General features: G+C 39.5%; 1 long non-coding RNA gene across 1 annotated transcript; it reads left to right on the top strand.

Annotated features, from left to right (window-relative positions):
• Nucleotides 1-1,117: 1,117 nt before the first annotated feature.
• On the top strand, nt 1,118-23,192 carry LOC136671243 (uncharacterized). The gene is made up of 3 exons (XR_010795681.1): nt 1,118-1,339; nt 11,371-11,483; nt 22,029-23,192. It is a non-coding gene; the product is annotated as an uncharacterized lncRNA (long non-coding RNA).
• The last annotated feature ends 251 nt before the right edge of the window (nt 23,193-23,443 follow it).

The following is a 23,443-nucleotide window of genomic DNA, read 5'->3' on the forward strand; positions in this document are numbered from 1 at the left end:
GTAGCATATTGAAATTAAAAGGATATGCTGGCCATCTGAAAGCAAACAAATGCCTATGAAATTGTATGTAACGAGAACTAGGACTCATGGCATACAAGCCAATTGGCCTTAGCACATGCTAGGTATTAGCATTACTACACCTACTGCAATGAAGGTAAATGTTTAGTCAATACTACATTATAGATTTGGGAATATTCTTCTACTTGACTTAAAGTTAGCTGAACAAAAATACTGCTGAAAATAAAAAAATATCAAAAAGAGTATTTCGCTAAAACCTGCTGAATTAAAAAAAACAACTATTTTATTCTAAGAGTCATGTATTACTCAGAAAAAATCCAATATTTAGAATATGCATTTAGTAATGTAACAGTGTTTTCTGTTAAATGAAAGGCACACAACTTGAACCTTAAATGGCTCTATTCCCTGCAGTGAGATGCATTTTTCCTAAACATTAGGCTTAAAAGTATGCATAGGCCTAAAATGTCTTCCTATCAGACATATAATGTGCTATTATTGCCCAGGCTAATATTAAATTTTCTAAACAGGACACTGCAGAAACATTTTAGATTCAGCCTTTTGCACCTACAATTTTATACAGATATTTCTGGTCAAAATATACGTTTTGTGGGTTAGCTAAGTGAAATTGTTTGAAGATGTATTCTTGTTATTAATTTAAGAAAATAGTTTCACCAGGATAAGTTATTTACTTATGTAAATACAGTGAGGGTGCTTATATTGTAACATATTTTTAAGAAGCCAATTTAGTGCTTTGAGCTAATTATTCAGATAAAACTTCGCCTTATAACACATTTGAGGTATAACACACTCAATACATTAACAGAACCCCTTTTGGACGTCAGCCATCCCATTCATTTTAACGTTGTTCCTCTCGGAAAAAAACAGGGCGGAAAGCAAAGTCAACAATTTTCATTTTTCGTTTGTCTTTCTCACACATTCTTTCACAGCGGTCCGAGGATCCAATGGAACAGAGACAAGCCTTATCGATTTATGCGTTCTCGGCCAATGGCGTAGCTCCACTGGGGTCACGTGACGACCGGTCTCCCACCTAGCTTTTTTCCCAGCGCGCGCACTCGTCGGAACGGCGGAGAGTCGCTGAAGTGTCAGTGGAGGACCGACCGCTGTGGGACGAGTACAGAACCGTTACCGTGTCGTTACCGGTACCTCGCGGGTTCACCACTCCTCACGAACTCCTCATCCTTTTTTAATCTGACGCGAAGCGAAAGCTCGTCGTTTTTTGACCAACGGACTTTCCACAGCGCGTGTGTCTGCGGCGCCTCGAGGACTCGCCCTGACGACGGCGTCGCGTGCGCAAACGACGGTTGGTTTTGATATTAACGTACTTTTTTTTGTGTCATCTTTCTCCTCAGACTCTCTCCGTTGAAGTACCTCTCAACACCATTATTTAAGTGTCACTTTCCTCGCGTATTCGTTTTCGTCTGACGTGTTTTAGCAGTGTGTGTGTGAGTTAAGGTTTAAATGCCGGTTGGCGGTTAAATATAAAGTATTTTACTGTTAAACTTACCCTGACTAAAGACCACGATTCGCTTTTATTACAGTGAAAATGTGGCATCCAAACGCCGGTCGCCTACACTGTGCTGTTGTTGTAAGTTAGTTATAAAACGTTTTGTTTTTCTAATGTGGAGTGCCGTAAACCCACTGACCCGTTGGGAAGGTGCGGGGCTGTAAGACTGGAGCCGGTCCACACGGCTGACTTGCTGCAATTAACCCCGCAAGCCAGGCTGAATACTTACAATTTAGGTCATTATTTTAGAGACAACCATGAAGTAAAGTATGTTTTTACATTTGCTAAACGTCTAGGCACAGGGACATAAGGGGTGTGACATATTGACCCACGTCAGGCGGAGGGCTTTTTAGCCTTTGTGTCACAAAAAAAATAACCTCTCCATTTTCCATTACTACTTCTACATGACGATCAATGTATTATACATGTGCACTTTGCGATTCATATATATTTTATGAATGGGAATATTGTAAACAAAAGTTGGGGTGGAAAAATAGTTTATTTCCAAGATGGCATTACTAACAGTCTCTTACAGTAGTGCTTGATGTTTGAGAGGTTCAGATGTTTTTAATTAGGACCTAAACAGAGAGAAGAAAGAGAAGAAAGCACTCTGTCCTTTTCTCTGAGGCGATGCTCTGAAAAAAAGGAAAAAAGCCACCGAACATAGAAAGTCACTTCAGCAGAAGATCGGCTAATCAAATTTTTATAGTGTTTCCCTCTTTACCCTCTCTCTCTCTCTCTCTCTCTCTCTCTCTCTCTCTGCCGATGTACTACGCCTTCTTTGTCTGCCTCCTGTGCTAACCACACCTCCCCCAAAAATCAGCCAGCACAGACACCTGAAGGCTAGACATAATGATCAACAGAGTCCCAGTCGGTCTGGATGGCTGCCCGTTCTTTTTTTTTTTCCCCTTCTCCTCCATGTCTTTTCCTTTACACTTTTTCTCCTCCCTTGCCCCCCTACATCTCTTCTGCAGTACGATCAGGGGAGCAACCCAGAATTTTTGTCGGGCCAGGTTCACCGGTATATTACGACAGGGAGGATGGAGTGTCACACAGAAGGAAACATGGACAACTGTCTTCTTATTCGATGGGGAAGAGATTCCTCTTTTCCCATATATACACATGCAAACATAACAAACACACACACACACTTTAAACATGAAAGGCAACCCTGTCTTCTTGTATGCATGAGGGAAAGAAATCTTGTTTTTCTTCCTGCTGTGCAAATTTTAGCATGCACCTACAAAAATTGCTGAGCAGCAGTTACAGTTTCTCTTGCATGCTGTGGGATTTCCATGCAGCACAAGCTTCCGTTTGTCCTGCAGTAAAGAGCACATTTGGACGAGTGCAATGTAGATTCTTTTTCAAGCCTCGTGTAGAAGCATGGCGCGTTTGAGCTTTGATCTACACCAGCTGCATTCTACTACACCACCTTCTTTTCACTTTATCTTTAGAAGACTATATATATGCGTTAATGTATATGTTATTTTTGGGGGGACATAAACATTAGATATTAACCATATGTCATTTTTTTGCTGGGACTTGGAAAATGGAGAAATAAGGACCCTAGTGTTAAAGCTAAGAGCTTGTACATGTGGCATGACGTGAAGCTTGTGGTAGCAGCTGACAAAGAGGCCCTCTTTTCACTCACAGTGGCAGACAATACTCTCATAATCCCTCTCAAGGTTTTTTGCACACCCTTTGTGTTACTAGTATCTCTCAAAAACTAGATTTATATATTTATTTACTTCGTGTGAAAGGTAGTTTGTATTTTCAGATGATTTTACAAAATAAATATCTTATTTTCTCAAATTAATGTTTTGTTTTAAAATGGATATGCTTTTTAACGTAATTCCCAGCTAAGCTCGATTTTGAGAGTCATGTACAGTTTCTCAATCGTCTAGCCTTGTTTTCATGAGGAAGCTGAGGGCAGACATTCTGGAGTGTAATAGCACCAAGAAGACGACAGATCCCTTTTTTATCCTTCTCTCCTCCTCTGCCATAAGCCTTTGAAGGAGTGTAATAAAAGGTTCAATAGAAGCAACAAGCTGTTTTTTTCCTCAGCTCTCGCACGTTCTTTGAGGCATTCTACCTGCCAATGAATAGGAGGCCCACTGAAGCCCAGGCTCACAGGAGGAGTGTTTATTGAAGGCTGAAGGGCCAGAGAAGTCTACAGAGTCAAACAGCCAGGCAGGGAGAACTGAGGTGTATTATTGACTCAATGAGAGTGGCTGTGGGCTACAGCTTTCCCCAGCTCACACCCATCATCCTGTATAAACCATGGACCACCTGTTTCTGTAAAGGGGGAAAATAATTAAATTTAGCTCCTTTTTAATACAGTATTGCAGGCCATTATAAAAATGTTTATGTACTGAATGGGATGTTCCATGGAAAAAATAGCATGAAGATAGAATTAAAATGTATGAACTTTTTAATATGCTTTCACAGGTGTTTTACTGAAATAGATGTATTTGGCAGGACAGTAGAAGAAAATGGCATCTAGAAGGAGAAAATGGTTGGAACGTTAACATAATTGAGTGGCTGGCCATTTGAGTGGTTATGGATTAGGGAAAGAAAGCAGAGAGGGACAGAGAGAGAGAGAGAGAGAGAGAGAATGAGAGACAGAAAGAAAAGAAAGGCGAAAAGGCCCATGTTGTGCATGATCGCCGCAGGGGTTGTCTGGACCTTTCAGACGGAGGAGTGTAGGCCTATTTAGTCAATGCCCCATGTGAGCTGTGAACTTTGACCTGTGCTGTGCCCCTCCCTGCTCCAGGTGCAGGTCTCTTCTCTGGCAACTTCAGTGCACTCATGTGCGCGCTCACACACACACACACACACACACACTGGAGGGCTTAGAGTAACATAGCATGACGACATGAAGTCTTGCCACATTTCACCCCCATGCTATTATGGTTCTGTGTAGGGGTGCATACGTGGGCAGCAAAGGGTTAAAACCATTGAAAAGGGACAGCACCCACATATTTCTCCACTTCACCCTTAGGTTGGAATTATTTTTAAAAATAGTTTTTAACCAAAAATAGGCAGAGGAGGAAAAAAAACAACAGAAGATAACGCATTGTTTTAATATTCATGAATGTATTAATCGGGGGGTTGTCGTGTATAATTATTGCAGTGTTTGATAATGCCAGAGCAAACCTCCTCCGGCAGTGGTGACTGCTGCCTTGTGCTATTAATATGCTTTAATAAAAAATGGCTGTGTGGGCCGAACTATCAGCGTAGCCCAGTATTAAGTGCTGTAAGGTTAATGAGGCAATTTACATATGTCCTGCCACCATCTGGATGCAGCGACTAAAATGCACAATGGGATGACGGAAGTCACATGAGTAGAGGCACAGGTAATTTTTTTTCTCCTTCTATGGTATACATGAGTAGACAGTTTTCTGGCTTTTCTCTCCTTAAAGGTCACTATGCAAGGTTATATCTTGCTAATTATTGATAATTGTTCTCATTGTATGTTTCGGGCTTGCTACCATGTCAATCACTTCAACTGCCAAAGCCATAAAATAAGCTTCAGCCTTGTAAAAAACTACACGTGCAATTGACTTTTGGTTTCTGTTTGCTTCCTTTGGTGAACTATAAACAAATTTGTAGCTTGAAATCACATTTGAATTGCATTTTTAGTTTCAGTTTTCCAATTTGGTGTAAAAAAATTTTAAAGGTGGCAGTTAGTGTTCAACTGAAACCTTGCAAACTCTATAGGATTTTTAAAGTTGTTGATTATAAAGCAAACTCGAAATCTTACACTTCCTGACTGATTTTTTTTTGTTTTTATAGAGACTGAGAAATCACTTCTACATCACTAGATGTAATACACTACATAACTTCAGTCTACTGCTAAGACAAACAAATGACAAACATGCGTGACTCACGTAGGAGAGGCAGATTGAAACATGGAAATACAACAACTTGCTGCTGTCATTGTTTGAGCCATTATTTGCACTGACCCAAGAGAAAACAGGAAAAATGTCCATTGGGCGAGGTTTTGGGTAGGAAGATACCATCAAGATGGTCTGTACAGACTGCTTAGGGAATTGGAAGTGAGTAGTATAGCACATATGGGAATGCTGATATCGTATTTGATCTTCACTGCAAATTTGAACACATTTATGCCTGTCTGGGTTCTTATTTTTTGTGCCGTTTTCATTGGCGGTTGGATATTGAAGGGACATGCACAGACATAAGTTGGTGATCAGTGTACACAACTAGATCACATCCACAGTTGTTTGAAATAAATCACAGTTTAATAGGTTCTGACTGGTCTGAGTTCACTAGTTTGTGAGACTCTCGTACACTACTCAAATTTCCCTCCAACTGTGACTCCCGACTGCCCAAAAAATCTGCAGATTGGATCAAACCAGCACAGACTCACCTTTACTGAGAATTTGGCCGAAGATCAGCCTAAACATTGCATAGTACAACTCATGTTTACTAATGTTCTATGTTTTAATCTTGCTCTCTTTAATGGTGCCCAGGGGTGTCATCATGGCCACACTGGGTTCTAATCCAATATGGATCCCTCTTAACTTTAAAGAAGGATTGTCTTTCTAGTGCTTCTCTGTCCTCAGTTGCAGCAATCAATAAAGTCCACCACAGAACGAGAAAGGATTACCTGTGACTCTTGTGACTTCTGTCCTCTTGCTCCTTTTCCATATAGGTCTGCTTTTTGGCTGCTCTTAGTCACTGATTGACAAAGGATGACCGCTTGACAATCAATAACTAAGCAAAAGAGCAACTGAGCTCTGTTTAAGAGACACAGTAGAAAATCAAAGAGGCAGCTTTCTGACAGCTAAAATCAGATAACTATGGCCCCTGCTTAAAGGCCTCACCTGTCTGAAGAAGGACCTTAATCGGCTTGATGTCCATCCAGCAAACACCCACTAAGAGATGGACCGTAAAAAAGGAAGATGACATGAACTGGAATCCTGCTGCTTGGCTTTTAGGTGTGGTGGATCATTGGATTGGTGAGGGGGGTTGCAAGTTAGGACTGATTTGTGTGTATAAGCTCAAGTAGATCTTCTGACAGTGCAAACGGAAGGTTGGGATTAATTTGCTGGAGCCTCCTCTTGCCGGCTGAGAGCTCAATTTGACTCGCCTTCTTCACTTGCTGTGATTTAAAATGATCATTCTCAAATTTGACAACGTGTCAGATTCAGTGAGTGTGTTTGTACCAGATTAGTGTCCTGTGAAATAAGTAGACTGCAAAAAAATGGGGCACAGCAAACTGAACATGGATCCAACTATAAGGAGTCTTTTATTTAGGCTCTGTGACCTGTAAAAGTCATTTTTTAGCTCTAGTTATGATCTCACAAGCCATTTTGTGGAATCACATCCAATAATGAATTTGTGGTAGTCGTATCTTATTACAACCAACTGTCTGCATTTACTTTGGTATAAACCCATTCATAAGTCACAGAAGGGCTTGAAATAATGTTCATCCTGTCCTGATCGAATAATTTTAATTCAGACTTCAATATCCAAAGCAACAACAGTGAGATCTGTGACTTTTCTTAGAGTGAAATAAGTAAAGCTGCAATCAACCATCTTTTCAACCTTGATGTTTTTATGTATAAAGTTCCAAGTTGGAAATGCAAGTCAGCAACCGCTGTCTGTGCAACACATGTTGGAATGATTCTGAAGATGTAGCCTTTGTGACAGTTCCCCCTCTGAAACCCCAATCCAACCCTACCCACTTGCATTGCTTTCCTTTGTCTTTCAGCATACACTTCCTCAACATTTATTTCTGTTGTTTACTCAATTCTTTTTAATGGTGAAATGAGCACCAAGGCATCTTTAATTAATTTTGATTTGGGCATTATTTTGGGTCAACATTCTAATTTAATTGGAATGTGTTGGACAATACAGCCCAAGCTCCCAAGGGACCACTTTATTTGGGGAACAACCTTCATGAAACCTCTTGGGTTCATGAATGGGGGTATTGGTCTGGTTAATCTCCAGAGGTTTTCATGCCCTGTTTACAACTACAGCTCAACTCCCTCTGGTCTTGCCCTGGTCACCACATAATTTGAGTTAAATAGTCCATTTAGGATACATTTGTAGTGAAGTAAATCTGGCGTGAGTAAGCATTGTCATGCTCCCCCACCAGTTTGTAGTTCACCCTTTGTTGACATCTGCTTGAGGGACATGGCTTTACTTGGCTTATGAAACATAATTGATTTCTGTCTTCATCTTTAAACCTGTTTGTTTTTCTTTGCAACTGATTACGTTGTATGCAGATCCTTTCCTTGCTTTGGGATAAGAGCATTTATTTTACTACAGAACATGGTCTTATGAATGCTTTGATAGTTATTTTTATATGACCGCATTCAGTGGCGTACACTTTTTTGTTTCTAATTTGAGGAAAATTGAAAAAAGTGTTTACTTCCTGTCAGAATGCTCTTATTACGCAGCCAAGTTCAAGTGATTCTGAAGGGCTTCTTATCCTTTAATCTACAAATATCCAGGCATGTGACTCAATACTGCACAGCGTGTGTACACCTTTCTTTCTTTAACAATCTTTATTGAGTTGTGCACTCAGATATCTCCTGTGATATTCCAGCAAAAATTAGGCTAACTCCAACTTTGATGTAGACAGTGTAGGTTTGATTATGCTGTACTTTTTCTAGAACATCTGTGACTGCATTAGAAAGATATGCTAGGAAACAATCTTCAAGTGTTTACATATTTCTCTAGTCAAAAATAAAGTGTATAATTAGGATTTTTGAAAATGTATAATGTATTTTGAGTTTTAAAGGTTTGTAAATCTTTTTATACCATTTTATAGCGAAGATATATCTTCACTATTTTCATTTTCAAAAAGGACGCTTGTTTGAGAGCTGTTATATAAAGCAATTAAAATCTGTCACCAATAAAAAATCTGTTGTAGTTTATGAATATTATGTCTGGTAGGATGCTATTCCTATTCACTTATTTATGTAGTGTTTGGAAGAGTGGAGCCAGCTGATCACTTAATGCTCATGTTAGGATGGAAACACATCAGATTCAGTGATAAAGCTACAAGTGACCCAATCTTTGTTAAGCATCAACTAACCTTTTAATGTTCACCATAAACTCAGATGTTAAATTCCCCCTATAAAAATAACAGTTTCTCTCTGCTTAGTTCTTCTCGGTACTGACAGGGAGAATGACTTTAAGCCATTTTCTCCACCCAGTTGTTGGAATAAACATCTTAACCTGGTGCCTAAAGGTCTGCTGAGTTTTGAAAATATGTACAGTGTATGCTGGAAATAATATGTGGATATTGTATCATATAGATGTTTGAGCCTGCTTTATTAAATATTGAAGTATGGTAATTTATAAAGTACTCTATAATTAAAACATATTATGGTGGAGTTATTGCAGGTGGGTTTTATGTTCGGGGTTAATCTGGCATATGCAAATGTGTACCATCAAGAATAAGAAAGGAAGTGGAAAAATATTTCAACGGTAGATGTTTCCCTGCTTTTTTAGTTGCCCATGGCAAATAGAATCATACTTAAGACTCTTTCGTCAGACTCCAAGTTTCAGTTTTTGAAGAAATAACCTACAAAACCAACCAAACCCCCACATTGGTATCCTCCAGGTGGCTTTATATCAAAGATGTGTTCAAAATGAATTTCCTTCACACATTTGAGAGCTACTGGTTATACAAAATTTTGCGTTTGACGAAATATGTTGCCCGTTTTCGTTCTATTTAATAGCTCAACCGATTTATTTTCATGGGAGAATAGTGCAGAAATATAAAGTGTTATGCTAATGAGCAAGTATTTGGAAGTTTAATACAGCTGTATTAACATTGTTATTATTAAAGCACCAGCAAGCAGGGAATATTTGTATGATTAATTTTCCTGCTCAAGTTCATAGTTGCCCCTAAAGGGCAAACTCAGACTGTGGAACACAGTGGAAAATGTGCCTCCAGCTTCTTGAAAGCACTTTGAATCACCCATGTTTTTTTTTTATTAATTAATTAATTTATTTGCACGTTTGGGTGTGAAGGTTATGTTGTCTGCACAAAATCAAAAAATAGCTTATTCCTCATCCACCATCCAATTTGTTGCTGTTGTTGTGTGAGAGAAGAAAAATGAAAGCTTTTTACAGATTAAACTATGCAAGTCTTTTTTTTTTTTCTTTTTTTTTTTTTTTTTCTTTTTTCAAGGACTAAAATAATACTAAAATGAAGGCTTTAGATTTCTATCCCCTCAAGACACGGTGGGCATAAGAAAATAAGTCATAGTACATACTTGTTCATAAAACGGATCATGGTATACTTGCTTATTTATTTTACAACATTATTTAAAGAAATCAGTTCAAAATAAATGGAAATACATGGAAAAATCTATTGAGTGCTAAAAATATGTATAAACAATAAGACTGTACTGTGGCCTGTTTTGTCATTATAATGATAACATATCATGTACGTCTCCCATTGGCCTTGAGGAGGGCTTGTAATCTGATGGTTGAACATTATGGATGGAATTTGTCTCCCAACCCACAACCCACCCCCCACACACCCATTTTTTTTTCTTTTTTTTTTTCTTTTCCCATTTTTTTGGAATCCCTCCCTCACTGGTTTTGCTGAGTTTGCAGGAAAGTGCAGGACGAGTAGACACTGAATATTCTCTCCTCCTTCACTCCCTCCTGTCGTTCTCTCTTTCTCTCTCTCTCTCTCTCTCTCTCTCTCTCTCTCTCTGTCTCAGCCTGTCGAGGCATGTCTCTCAGCCGATGGGTGGAGGGTGGAGGCTTTGGTGGGGGGGGTGGTACCGAGGGGCCAGCTAGGGGTGAACAAAGGAGCACTGTCACTGCTTTTCAGGCCCTCTGAGCTGCGTGAGGAGGGGGCGGTGGTGTTTTTTTTTTTTTTTTGGGGTTGGGGGGTGCAAATGGGAAGGGGTGGCAAGAATGGCAATTAAATATGGAAGAGGCACCATAGAGAGCCATAGAGTGCAGCATAAGCAGTGAGTATTCACACATCTCCCTGAGCAGCTCTCTGTTTGCTGTTCACTGTGCAATATTTGTTTAACCCTCTTCCTTTATCTATGCAGCTGTTCCTTAAAAAAAAACTAAAGTGAACGAGTGAGTGAGAGTGTATGACAGTGAAATGAATAGGAGCCCAGCTGCTAGCAATTTCAGGAGCGCTTATTGCTGCTAAAGACTCTAGGTGGAAGTTACCTCTTTAGAGTGATGTACCTTTCTGCCAAAGAGTATAATGTTATTTTGATGAATTATATCTCCATTTGCTTTTCTAGTTATGCCATGAATCTGAGTATTTCCAGGACAACCGCATATATGAAGTAAATTAAAGACATTAAGAAAAATCTGACATCCTGTCGACATCAATGTGTTTATAATAAATACAAACTGCATAGTATCAAGCGGCTAATTTCAGGTCGTATTTTATAATATTGTTTATAGTATTTCTATTATTATTATTATTATTATTATTTTTTTTTACTTCTGATTACATCTAGAATAGTTCGTTTTGGAAACTCTAGACGAAAGGAGGCCTAGTGTTCATGCTGTTTGCTCATGGAAATATATTCAAGTGTCTTGATGTCATTATGGTGTCATATCGCCCACCCACTACTGCCTAGAAAAGTTTGCTCGAGACACATGTTTGGTATTTCCCACCCATGTGCTTTTTGATTATGCCCAGACACTTCACATTTGAATTTCTCTCTTCTTTATTATTATTTTTTTACTTCAGTGAATAGTGTCTTGTTCTCTGTACTGGCATTTCATTCAGCCAAAGGGATTTCCTTATCATTTTTCTGCCTCTGCCTCCCCCCCTCCCCACTTTTTCCTCTGTATTTCAGAGGTTACGGAGCCTGAATGAGGAACAGGAGGAAAAGACGATGTTCCTGTAGTCCTTTTGAAGACGGTCCTTCTGGTCCCATGTGGTGTATCAGAGGACCGGTATGTAATAAAGGTATGTGACATTTGTCTTATTGTGTGTGTGTGTGTGTGTGTGTGTGTATGTGAATGTAAGTGTTCATGTTGTGCAAGAGATGCTTATATGAAATTTAACAGTTTTATTCAAGTGAGGACAACTTTCCAGGAATTATTACTCAGGAAGGGGTTTAATGTGAAAAGTAACTGCAGTAATACTTATAATTACTTATAATACTCATATGATACTCCAGTATTTTTACATATGTAAATGAAATCCAGAACAATGCCTAGGAAATTACTGGGACAGGTCTTGTATGAATAAAGCTGATATGTTTCTGGGAATCAACATGATGTCTATATAACTGGTTTAAATAATAAGAACCACTGCACCACCAGCCCCCAACACACACACACACACACACACACACACACTGTGATATTACTCATATCATTTAACAGAACCAGAAATGATCAATTCTGCTGTCCACGGCTACGACTAACTCTATTAGTGAGATTACAATTTAATAAAAAGTAAAAAGTACCTTGGATGATTAACTAAATTAACAAAATTAAAAATGACTGAGAAGACACCATTTTGAGGCTCTGAGGATTTTCCGTAGCCCCCTTCACTTTGAGAATTGCTGGTCTCAATTACATTTATGAAAGAGAAACATTTCTGTCACCATTTAGTGACAATCCAGTAGATCATTTAACATTAAAAAATGGCAAGTAAGGCATTTATGTATTTTGTTAATATTTGTTGACAGAACACATAACCAGTCTAGCGAAGATCTACAAAAGAGGTTTAGAACTGAGCTGAATAATATCAGCTAGCCAAAAATATTTAGCTAGGATCTAATGATTCAATGTTTCAATTATATTTTAGCAGCTTCCTCTAGAAAGATATGCATTTTTAAATCAAGGAAAAATGCTCCATTCATACATTCAGAGCTTAGCGTATCAGAGAGCTTTTGTTTGGTTTAGAGGAGGTGTTGTATTATGCTGCCACTTAGTATTCCCAAGATGAACTCTCAACCACTTAGACTAAGAGCATTCTTTATCTGCACTAAAAGCGCAAGTAAATCATCTGTGCTCAGTCTAGTGGCCAGACAGACTGGGGCTGCCGGATTATAGGTAACATGGACATAAAAAGGCCAGAAGGCTATAATTTCTCCTTCCCCCTCCATTCTGCTGTAAAAGTCGAAGCAGAACGCATGGCGAGGCCGGTTAAAGATATTTGTGCTCAAGATGCACCCTCTTTTTGCCCCTCCTCACGTCTAACTGCTCCACTACCTCCAGAACAAAGATCACACCACTTTGTTTCGCCTTCTTCATCATCCTCTATCTCTTTAGCTTTTTTATTTTCCCTCAAGAGTGTTCAAAAGCTACTTTGATTGCCACAAGAGACGACCCCTCCAGCAGTTGTCTTCCTGTGTGTCATTCACACACTTGTTAGACTCCCTTTCTCTCACACACTTTGCTTGTCCTCTCCTGCTGGGTTAACAACACACCTACAGCCTTTGACTTCTGTCGCATGCCAGGTGAATCCAGCCCCAACCCGACAAAGAGCTTTTCTTTTAATAGCTGGCCTGGGATAAGGGGGGCAGATCTGTCTGAAAGCACTAATTGAGGATGTTAAAGCGCCGGTGTTATACAGTAGACAAACCACAGTGAGCTTTCCTTTCATTCCTTATCGGTTTTAAAGGGCTCCCTTAAAACCTCTGCCTCGTTCCAGTGAAGTACTCACCAGCATAGGTTCTTGGCGATGTGGAGAATCTTTTCTACAAACTCAGCAGATTCGCTAGCCACTTGAGTGTAGTTTTCTTTGTTACCTTCTGGGGGAGAAGGGTGCAGAGTGAAATCTGTCTCGGGTCTGTTCATAACAAATCAACAGGAGTTTAATAGGTTTAGGAACATTAGGATGGAAGCCTGTCTGGTTAAACATTGTTTAATCCCCTTGTTTTCTCTAATTACCCTATTATTAGGCGTCAATTCCACCAGGTAATGAATCTTCCTTGATTGAACAATGTGCCACCAGCCTTTGGCTGATGGAAGTAAACATATGCTTCTTCCGAGGCTCGTGAGGAGAACCCACTACTGCTTCTTTAAATGCAACATCACTGAACAGCCTAATGTCAGATGCAAACACACCCTGCCCTGAACTTTCACATATTTTGGAATAGTAGTAAAATAATATAAAAACATAATGATATTACGACTAAATAGACACAGCCAGCAGGCATTTAATAGTGATTGTTCTTTTATTGATACCCTGTTATGGACTGATACCCCATACAGTGTGTTTTCCTGTCGTGTGGCTAATGGTTCCGTGTAGGCTCCGAACACTCCATGGCCCTGGACAAGGTAACGCAGCTAGAGAAAATGAATGAATGAATGTAGCTTGATTTTTAACGTAACGGTTATACCAAAAGTGTTAAACTAGTTCAGTGATATGGGGCCATTGGTTTGGAACAAACTCTGGTTCTGTACTTCTCCTTTCTCTTTAACTTAATGTGCTGAACCTTCAGAAGAACTGAAAGCTCTTTAGAGGCCTGGGTTTAGTTGGGACAAAAGAGTCTTTTCTCATTGCTGTGTGTTGATAAAAAGGACTGGAAAGCCTCCTGGAAGCATTTCCTCCCTGCAGGAATGGAAGGGACCGGAAAATCTCAATCTCTCTCTCTCTCTCTCTCTCTCTCTCTCTCTCTCTCTCTCTCTCTAATACACACCCTTACATAGTCTCTAATTGCAAACAAGGAACAGCTTTGTGTTATTAAAACAGACAATGCACTGCTCCCAATAAAAGAATGAATTAAGCCTCTGACAAGGTCAAGGTTCACAGTCAAATCAAGCGAGGAATCCAGGAACAAGATTTTCAGCAAAGATCACTAGATCAGTCAGTCTGAGTAGTAATTCTTCAAAGGGATAAATGATCTTAAACGTTCATTTTATAACCCTGTTTTCCACGGAAGTAGAGGATTCGTTTACCACACTGTTTGCTTGGAGAATTCGCAGCTATTGACTCTTCCATGAGAAACGTCTCGGTTCTGTCGGCTCTCGTTTGTCTGGAGCCCAGGAGCCGCTCGCACAGGTTCAGGGTCATTACCCTCCCTGTATATGATAAGTAGCGCTTGATAGCCTCTGTGTTTAGCTACAATAGGAAAAGATTAATACCTCAAGCTGAGGGTTTACATAATGGCGCTGGGGGGTTGCGCTCTGCTCTGTTTTGCGGTCGTAACATTTACAGTCCATGGTCTTAATGTCGAGAGAGCTTGATTTAATGGAGGCTTTGAACATTTTGAATGAAAACAATTTGTTTAGCTGAGCTAAGGATCAAAGGTTTTGATGCAGCGGATGAGTCGTTAAAGCAAGAAGGAAGGCTGTGTTCTGCTGCTGTCCCACACTTTGTCTCCTGTTTCGTGACTGTCTGTGATATTGTCATTGTAAATTACAGACTTCCCCAGGCCTCATTGCTTGCTGGTTCAGGCGACAGTCTTTTATTACAGTGTCTGTGACTTTATTATGCCCTTTCATCTTGTTGCCTACCTCTGTATGGTGCTGTATAGTGACATACCTTTCTGCCTGTGTGCTCGCTTCAGTTGTTTTGGTCTCAAAGCATTTAGCTCCACTTATAGATTTACTAACTTGACTGTGAATTTTTGCCAAATGACATTTCGGCGTTTCACGTTCATCTGGTGTGTACATAATTTTAAAACGAATGGAGGGAAAAAAGAAGGGAAAAAATGACTTGCTCGGAATCTGCATCTTTTTGATTGGTCCGTGTGTTTTTTTGTTTATTTGTTTGTTTTTTTTTATTACTATTTTTTTCATTTTTAACAAAATCATGTCTGTAATTTAATCTGTAGAAATATAATTGTAATACTAACAGTCTATTTTCGATAGAGGGAGGAATCCCTGACAGAGCGTAATGGCCGGGTTCCTCTGTGGTGTGTTTTGTTCTAAGTATAAGCCTGAAAACGAGCAGTGTGCAGCAGGGAAGCAAGCGGCTGTTATTTCTGAGCTGCTTCAAGTCGATGGCACACCCAGAGGATGGAGACAATTAAAACATCTAAGGCCTTGTTTAGACGTCTGATCTGGGTGGTCTAGAGCCGGGAAGACAAGTCTCGACTGGCAAATGCCATGCCAAATGCTACCCAAAGCACAGCAGACTGCTGGCTTGCATGTAGGGACTATGGTTATCTCTAAGCTTTTTTGGCAGGTAATGTAAGGGTGTCAAACTTTTGCCTTACTTCATAATAGTATTCACAATCTGGCTTTTTTTTTTCATTTTCTCCTTTTGTTGAGCATGTTTATATTTTTATATATCGGTCTTGTCAGTCTTGGCACTGATGAATTTCTTTTTGTCAACAATATAGACGTTTTTCAGGATTTAAAATGTACATTTCCCTCAGCCGTGTACAGTAACATTTTATTATTGTGATAAACTGACAGTGAATATGTGTGGGTGGTCCCATTTAGCTCGCTGGCATGCACATATACTCACATGCGAAAAAAATAACTTCAGAAGCATGTGTGAAGTCTCCATATTAAAAGTGGCCTCCAAGGTTTCATAGGCTAAGTGAAGTGCCGTTTGCACAGAAAGCACTGAAGGTGGTATTCCACTGCTTTTACCCTTTTCTCCATTTTATGTAATACTTTTAATTGGTTGTGTAAGTATTACCAAGTACACACATCCACATTGTGAATCTAAGAATAATAGTTGTAGTGTTTATCTTCCAGTCTGAAATGAAGTTGGTTAATTCTTGTGTCATTTCCCTCAGGCTTCTTGGCTCTGTCTGTTCAGTAAGTCGTTTAGAATTTCTTCTACTTGAAATCATGTGTTGAAACCTTTGTGCAATGTTATTGTCGCTGTCCTTTTCTTGGCAGAAATTCTGAACCCTATTTTTGTGAAAGCCCCCTGGTATTTGCAGTCATTGAAAACCATTACATTTCCATTTAGACCTCAGATTGGCAACAGGCTTCAGAATGTAAGAAATCAGTACTCTTTATGGTACAGTGAGCACAGCATGAGCAGTTTTAGGGCCATGTATCTTGTAACACACATTCATGAGATGATGTATGAAACGGAGTGTTTGAGATATTACACCAGTACCATACTGTGTTGTTAGCCAGTGTAATGGCAGAGCAAATGCTGCTCCCTCCTTTTTCCATCATTCATTCACCAATCTCACCATGTCTTGAGAATCCACTGATGGAAATACACACCAATAATTCCAGCTGGCCTCAGCGCTCCCTTCACAGTCTGTGTGCTTTGGGTGTTCTGGGTGTTTTCTTTAGAGTTCAGTTGTGGAAATGTAAGTCCTTGGAGAGTTCTGCAGTGCTGTCTGTGGAAAGTCCAGGCAGGTATGCGACGGTGCTGGACACAGTGAGGGTTCCCTGTCTGAATCAGTCAGATGCATCAGGCCATGATATCAGTGAATGGCCAGCACCCTCTGGTACAAGAATAGACTCGCTGCTGTGGGACTAAGCCGAATGCTACGGTAAGTTGATTTATAAAAAGAAACAGACTTTAGTGGTTTGTATTGAATTGAAGCGATGTTTTTGAGCAGTGTTTAAAATGAATGTAAAAAAAATAAAAAGTGAAAAATAATTACTTTCATGGCACTTTTTTTTAGTATTATTTTGCTTCTTGTAGGTGATTTTATCTCTGTAAACTGTTGTATTACACTCACAGATACATTTAATTTTCATAATTGTTTGAAAAAATAATAAAAAACAACTTATGTTGTAAAAATATGTATCCTCAAATAGGAATATGAATATTTTACTAATCAATGATACAAACTTGTGCAAAACAACTACCATAAATAATTTTAATTATCTTATGAGCTTAAAACTATTGCAAAGTAAAAAAATACATAAATCCTATAAATTATATATATATATATATATATATATCTTTTTTTTTTACCCAGTAAACAAGCTCTAAAAGATTTGAGAGAAATATCTCATTGTAATTATTAAATAAAAAATGTATTTATTTAAAATAGTTCCCACCACATCCACTTTTTGATTTGAAGCTTCAACACTGAGTGTATTGTGACACATTGCCTGTTAGTCAGGGTTGTGATGTCATAGTTTTGGCTGCTACTGTTTGGTCCAACTCATCGGTGGTCAGTTCCCAAGCACTCTATCATTTTAAATTTCCCTAAATTGCGGCCCTTGTGTATTGTGATATGAAAGTGATTAATCTGTCATTCTCGGACATTTATACACATGCACACATGGGATCAGCAGGGTTCTAAATGCAGTCGTTTAGGCTTCCACACTGTGGAACACACCTGTAACCTCTTTTACCCTGACAGAGCATTGAAATACATTCAGACATATTTTAGAGCAAAGAAGAAGTCTTTTTCTCTCCCACCAAAAACACTAATAGAAACGAGAAATGATTGTAAATTGTTTCCTGATGTCTCTGTGGTGTTCCTGAAGAACTGATCCAGGACCACCTTTCACAATTGTACAGTTTAGAGCATTGGAGCATAAACACCATATTTGCCATATTGTCAGTATCTGGACTATAAATAAAAGTGCTTTGACTGCACAATGCAAGAACCAAAAAAATATTGTGTAGACAAACAAGACGAGAGCACAGGCAGCATGGCATTCATTTGGTGTGAGGAGGTTGAAGCAAATTTAAGAGTAAATCTTTGTAATTAAATGATTTTATTTTGAATAACTTTAAATAAGGTGGTGCAGCAGGTAGTGTCGCAGTTACACAGCTCCGGGGACCTGGAGGTTGTGGGTTCAAGTCCCGCTCCGGGTGACTGTCTGTGAGGAGTGTTGTGTTCTCCCTGTGTGTGCGTGGGTTTCCTCCCACAGTCCAAAAACACATGTTGGTAGGTCGATTGGTGACTCAAAAAGTGTCCCTAGGTGTGAGGGAATGTGTGAGTGTGTGTTGCCCTCCAGGGTGTGTTCCACCTGGCGCCCAGTGATTCCGGGTAGGCTCCAGACCCACCACGGCCATAAACTGGATAAGTGGTTATTGAAAATGAATGAATGAATAACTTTTGATGGACCAATGTGGTGTTGAAAACCAAGCTGCTTCAGCCCACAAACATTCACTTAGTTTGATCCTGTGACATTTTAAGAATTATTATTTCTTCCCACAATAACTCAGTAAGTACCAGATGCTACCAGAAATATCACTGATATCTAGAGGGTTTGGAAGAGTTATGTATAAAGTATAGACTACTGCTACTAATATACAAATCCTGTTTCCAGGACAATGCAATAAAAACAAGAATGTTATTTCCATGAATATTACTGACCAACTTGTGTTTATTAAATATAAACAAATTTACAATTTAATGTTTGGGGCACACTACAATAAGTTGGCACAGGGTTGGCTTTTGTTGTGCAGCCATGAAGTCTGGTCAGGTACTGCACAAGGTGGCAGTTAGTTTTGTTAATACCAAATTATCCTGACAGAGTGTAATTAGTTTCAAGGCTCTAAGTTGTTTAAAGGTTGCTAGTCCTGGAGTAAAGTGGCAGAGATTGTGACAAGTCTGACAATAGCTACCACTGAGACAAATTATCTCTGAAGTCTACAGGAGTGTTTGTGTATGCTTTTATGCTTTTATATTGTGAAAGGGAACAGCAGACAGCAGGAAAGAAAGCAATATTTCCCTTTTTTTCCCCCTTCTTTTTTCTTTTACATCCTTCCCATCCCCAGCCACCCACATCCAGATATGATGCCGTCACAGTATGTTTGTGAAATGTGTGTGTGTGTGTGTGTGTGTGTGTGTATATATATATATATATATATATATATATATATATATATATAAAAATGTGTGTGTGTGTGTGTGTCAAACAAATGTTTCTTGAGTTTACTTGACTCTTGTCAAGGCTTACTCATGTTAAATAAAGTGGCACTGTGTGTCCTCAGCTATAGTTCTGTTGTTACTGTTGTTAATTATCACTATTGGATTTGAGTATTTAATCAGTATGTGTTTTTAGAAAAGGTGTAGTGCAGTCTTTTTTTTTTTGCACCTTAGTTTAAAGTTGGGTTTGAAAATTTAGCTGGTCACAATGTACACTGTTGTACTGTTCTATAACCTTTTAGCTATTCGATATGCCTTCCGCACTCCCCATAAACAGCCCACTCTGTGCCCTAGAACTTATGGCCTATGTATTAGGCAACAATTGGTCTGATCTCACAATGGAAAGCTATCCTGCTTTGCCCCATAACAACGTCCCTGCTGAACTGGAAGGATTATAGCATGCCTGCCCCAGCCGGGGGTTGCCATGGGAAAGAACCTCCTTTCTCCGGGGCGCGGGTCTGTTTCTCATTTAGCCTTCTGCTCGAGGATCTTTTGTTTTATGTGCTTACACTATCAGTGTTGGGGCCCATTAATTCACATCTGCAATTATAATGTCCAATTAGAGTTTGGCCGCCTGGCTCGCATGTTCCAAACTACGGTGGGGCTCGGGTAATAGCATCGTTTCAGCCTGGAACGGGCCATCGTCTCCAAACGGTTTGTGTTACTTGTGTGATTGCCTACCCGCTGGCTGTGGTGTTCCTCCGGTGAGATGTGGAAGTGCATCGCTCCACAGGGGCTCAGAGAGAAGAGGAATGGGACAGAGCAGGGAGGAGACACTGCGGCAAGAGCTGTTCAAGCAAGAGTAATGACTGCTGTGTAATAATGTCTATTGGCTTTAGTCCTACGCACCTAAATTTACTTTATAGAGGTGCACAATTCATCAGCTGTCGATTATCGTCACTGATAAAAAGAGACAATGGATCAGGACTGGAATTACAGCCAATAGTCAAGTCAATAATTTACGCCATGGGCATTACCATGTTTTAGCCTTCCTTTAAGTCCCGTAAATGGATAGCGTAATGGATAACAGCACAGCCTCACAGGATTCATTTAGAGTCAAGTCAGGAACATCACTGCCACACCAGTAAGTGTCACAGGGCAATAATCATTATATTCAGCTGTTATCTTTATATGGTTCTGGAAAACAAATATTTGCTAAATCAAAGAATAATTAATTTTTAAGCTATGTAGAACAAGACTGCTGTTTTAACTAGTCTTATGAACACTGCATCGTGGTTTAAGTATGACATATAACAATATTTACGCTCTCACTTATTTGAGTTTTAACATGAATTTGTTGTAACATGCATAATTATTATTATCAGGTGCCAATAAACAAATTAAATTGGTTTTGTATTTGTCGTGTACTTGCTAGGTTGTAATCTACTGTATCGTTGAAGCAAAGAGAAACATCTGCAGTTTTGGATCATAATCGATGTTCTCATTCAACACCCGGCAATAAATAACGGTGGAAAATTATAATGCAGAAGATGAATAATGAGCCGTGCTTTTATTCACACGGCTGTTAACCCCTCCTTGTGTTTTACATGCAGGGACCCCCCCCCCCCACCACCACCACCCCTCACTCGGGGGGAACATGAGCACAAGGGCTGTGAAATAACCTTTCAAGAGGCTACTCTGCTTTGGAGCTTATCCATTAAGTGTGTGGATCTAATCTCAGCTGAGAGAAGAGACTCATAATCTGAGGGGCTACATTAGTGTGTATTAGCATAGCATACATCACAGCAGCATGGCCAGTGGAGCAGGTCAGTGAGGTTGGTTTGAGCTGTGTGTATTGCTCGTTCTCATTTCTAATTGCTTGTGATAATATTACATGAAAAGTAAGTGTATTGGTCGTGGTTTGAATTTCACCCAGTCATTTTGTGGCCATTGTAGTAAAGTGTTGCCATTTGAATAGGGGCCCACTCAGCATTTACACTGTAGCATTGAGGGCTGTAAAAGAAGTGTGAGTGGCCATTGAAACATCCCAGATACATGTGGAAATAAAATATGTTGTTTTTAGAGCCAATAGACCAATAGCATTTCTTGAGAGAGGCTTTTCTTGTTGTTACATTGAACTAATATGAAAGTTTGTGTGAGATAAATGTTGTTACAAACGACATGCTCTGATATGTAGGATGTGTAGTGTGTGTTGTGGAGATCTGTTATTAAAGCAGTGTGTTCATGTGTCCTCAGTAGTGTTCTGGCTGTCACTTTGGATCCTTCACTCTGAAAACCCTGCAGTCCACCTACTGGTCAGCAAGTTTGAACTGGACTTTTCATGTGCGCGTGCACACACACACAAATGGGGAATAACACATATGCTTGTACAACATGGCTGCCTTGTGGCCACTGTAGGATCTGGTGAACACCAGTGTAGAGGTTATTGTCTCACTGAATGCAAAGAAACAGTTTTTTCGTTCTCTCGCTGAAGGATGCAATTACAGACTTGTGTGTGTGTGTCCTCCGTTCTCGTCCTCATAGAAACCTCTAGTGTGAGGATCTTACAGACCCAATTACTGTAATCACAAGATCAAAGAGCGGGTGTTGCAGAGAAGAGGGCATCAGTTGAGTCAAAGGGAGTTGTGTGTGTGTGTGTGTGTGTGTGTATGTGGGGGTGGAGGGGGATGGGTGAGGCGTATACTATTCAGTTTCATGCAGCGATTAATTCTAACCCCTTTCTCTGCTCTCTTTCTTTGTGTATGTGTGTGTATGTGTGTGTGTGTGTATGTTCACAGCCTTTGCCATATGAAAGGATGTTATACAGCTGTACTTGTGGAAGCACGGCAGGGCTCATTCCTCCAGGACATCAAACCTGGATGAAAAACGCAGGTAAACTCATCCTCACAGAACAAGGTGAACCCTTTTACTACCTCATCTGCATGAAATAAATTATATTTCATCTTGTGTCTCTTGTATATCTCTTTGTGTTCCACTGTTAGCGCTGGGCGATACATCATCTGTACTGAGGGGGCGGGGTATAAATTATATTGTTACATATACAAAATGTGAAATGTATCAAAATGTTGAACTTTGTATTTTTGTCATTTTTCTATCGGTTTTCAGTTCTCAAGCTTTGTAATGTTGTCCTGACACGTTTAAGTATTAGTTAATACTAGGCCTCAGGGTGAATCTTAGTAGAGTAAGCGTGGCAGGGAGAGACGAACACACATCCAGACTGAAAAGACTCAGCTTTTTATAAATCAGCTACAAATTCTTTTTGGACTTATTGCGATCAAGGGCGGCAGGCCTCAAAAATCTTCTGTGAATTTATTGGAGCCAAATCAATCTGTGTAGTATTATAAAAAGAGGTTTGTAGAATCAAGACCCTCTCAACAAACAAAATAATAAAATTTGTATTACATCTTGACCTCAGAATATAAAAAAATATCAAAGAACAATAACTGTGTTGCTCACAGGCCTTATTTTCAGACACTTCAGTGTATATAATCCAGACATTACTGTAAATCAAAGTGTAATTTTGTAGGACATCACACTCCATATTTATGAAGTGTATTAATAGCAGGCAGCACATTTTGGAAATCTAACCTTTATTTTGGTGGAGGTATGATTATTTTCAACAGTTAAATGTAAATACAAACTAAAGTTTCCATTTTAGAGATCTAGTTTTTCTCAAGTTTGTATAGTTTAATAAACAAGAACAGGGCAGGTCATTCTTGTAACAAAGAGTAACTACATAAAAAACCTTGGGTCCATAGACTTTATTAATGCAAACTTAAATAGCACTAATATTTAGAAAAGAATGTATATAGTGCCCAGGACTAAGTGAACTATTTATGCACGGCCACTTTGCTTTTCAGGTTTGGAAGCATGTCTGCATGTTCCTCCTATAGCAGCCTATGTAGTAATTATACAAAAATGCAGTGCTCGGTTCTGTCCAAACCACTGGCATGCTGGCAATGTAGACATCTACCTCTTTGTGAAATATAGATGCTTGCTCTCATCCCCCACTCCACCTCCTTCTCTGTCCCCCGCCTCCCTGCAGCATAGTGAATGCTGTCACTTGGATTAAGGCCAGATCTTTAGATCTTTAGCCAACTCTCCAGCTCTGAGCCACATGTACATAGTCCACTACTTGTCATCTCTCCAGTTTGTGTGTGTGTGTGTGTGTTTACGTGTGCATATGTCAACA

Source organism: Hoplias malabaricus, chromosome 16 (genome assembly GCF_029633855.1).
Source record: "Hoplias malabaricus isolate fHopMal1 chromosome 16, fHopMal1.hap1, whole genome shotgun sequence".
Taxonomy (NCBI): domain Eukaryota; kingdom Metazoa; phylum Chordata; class Actinopteri; order Characiformes; family Erythrinidae; genus Hoplias; species Hoplias malabaricus.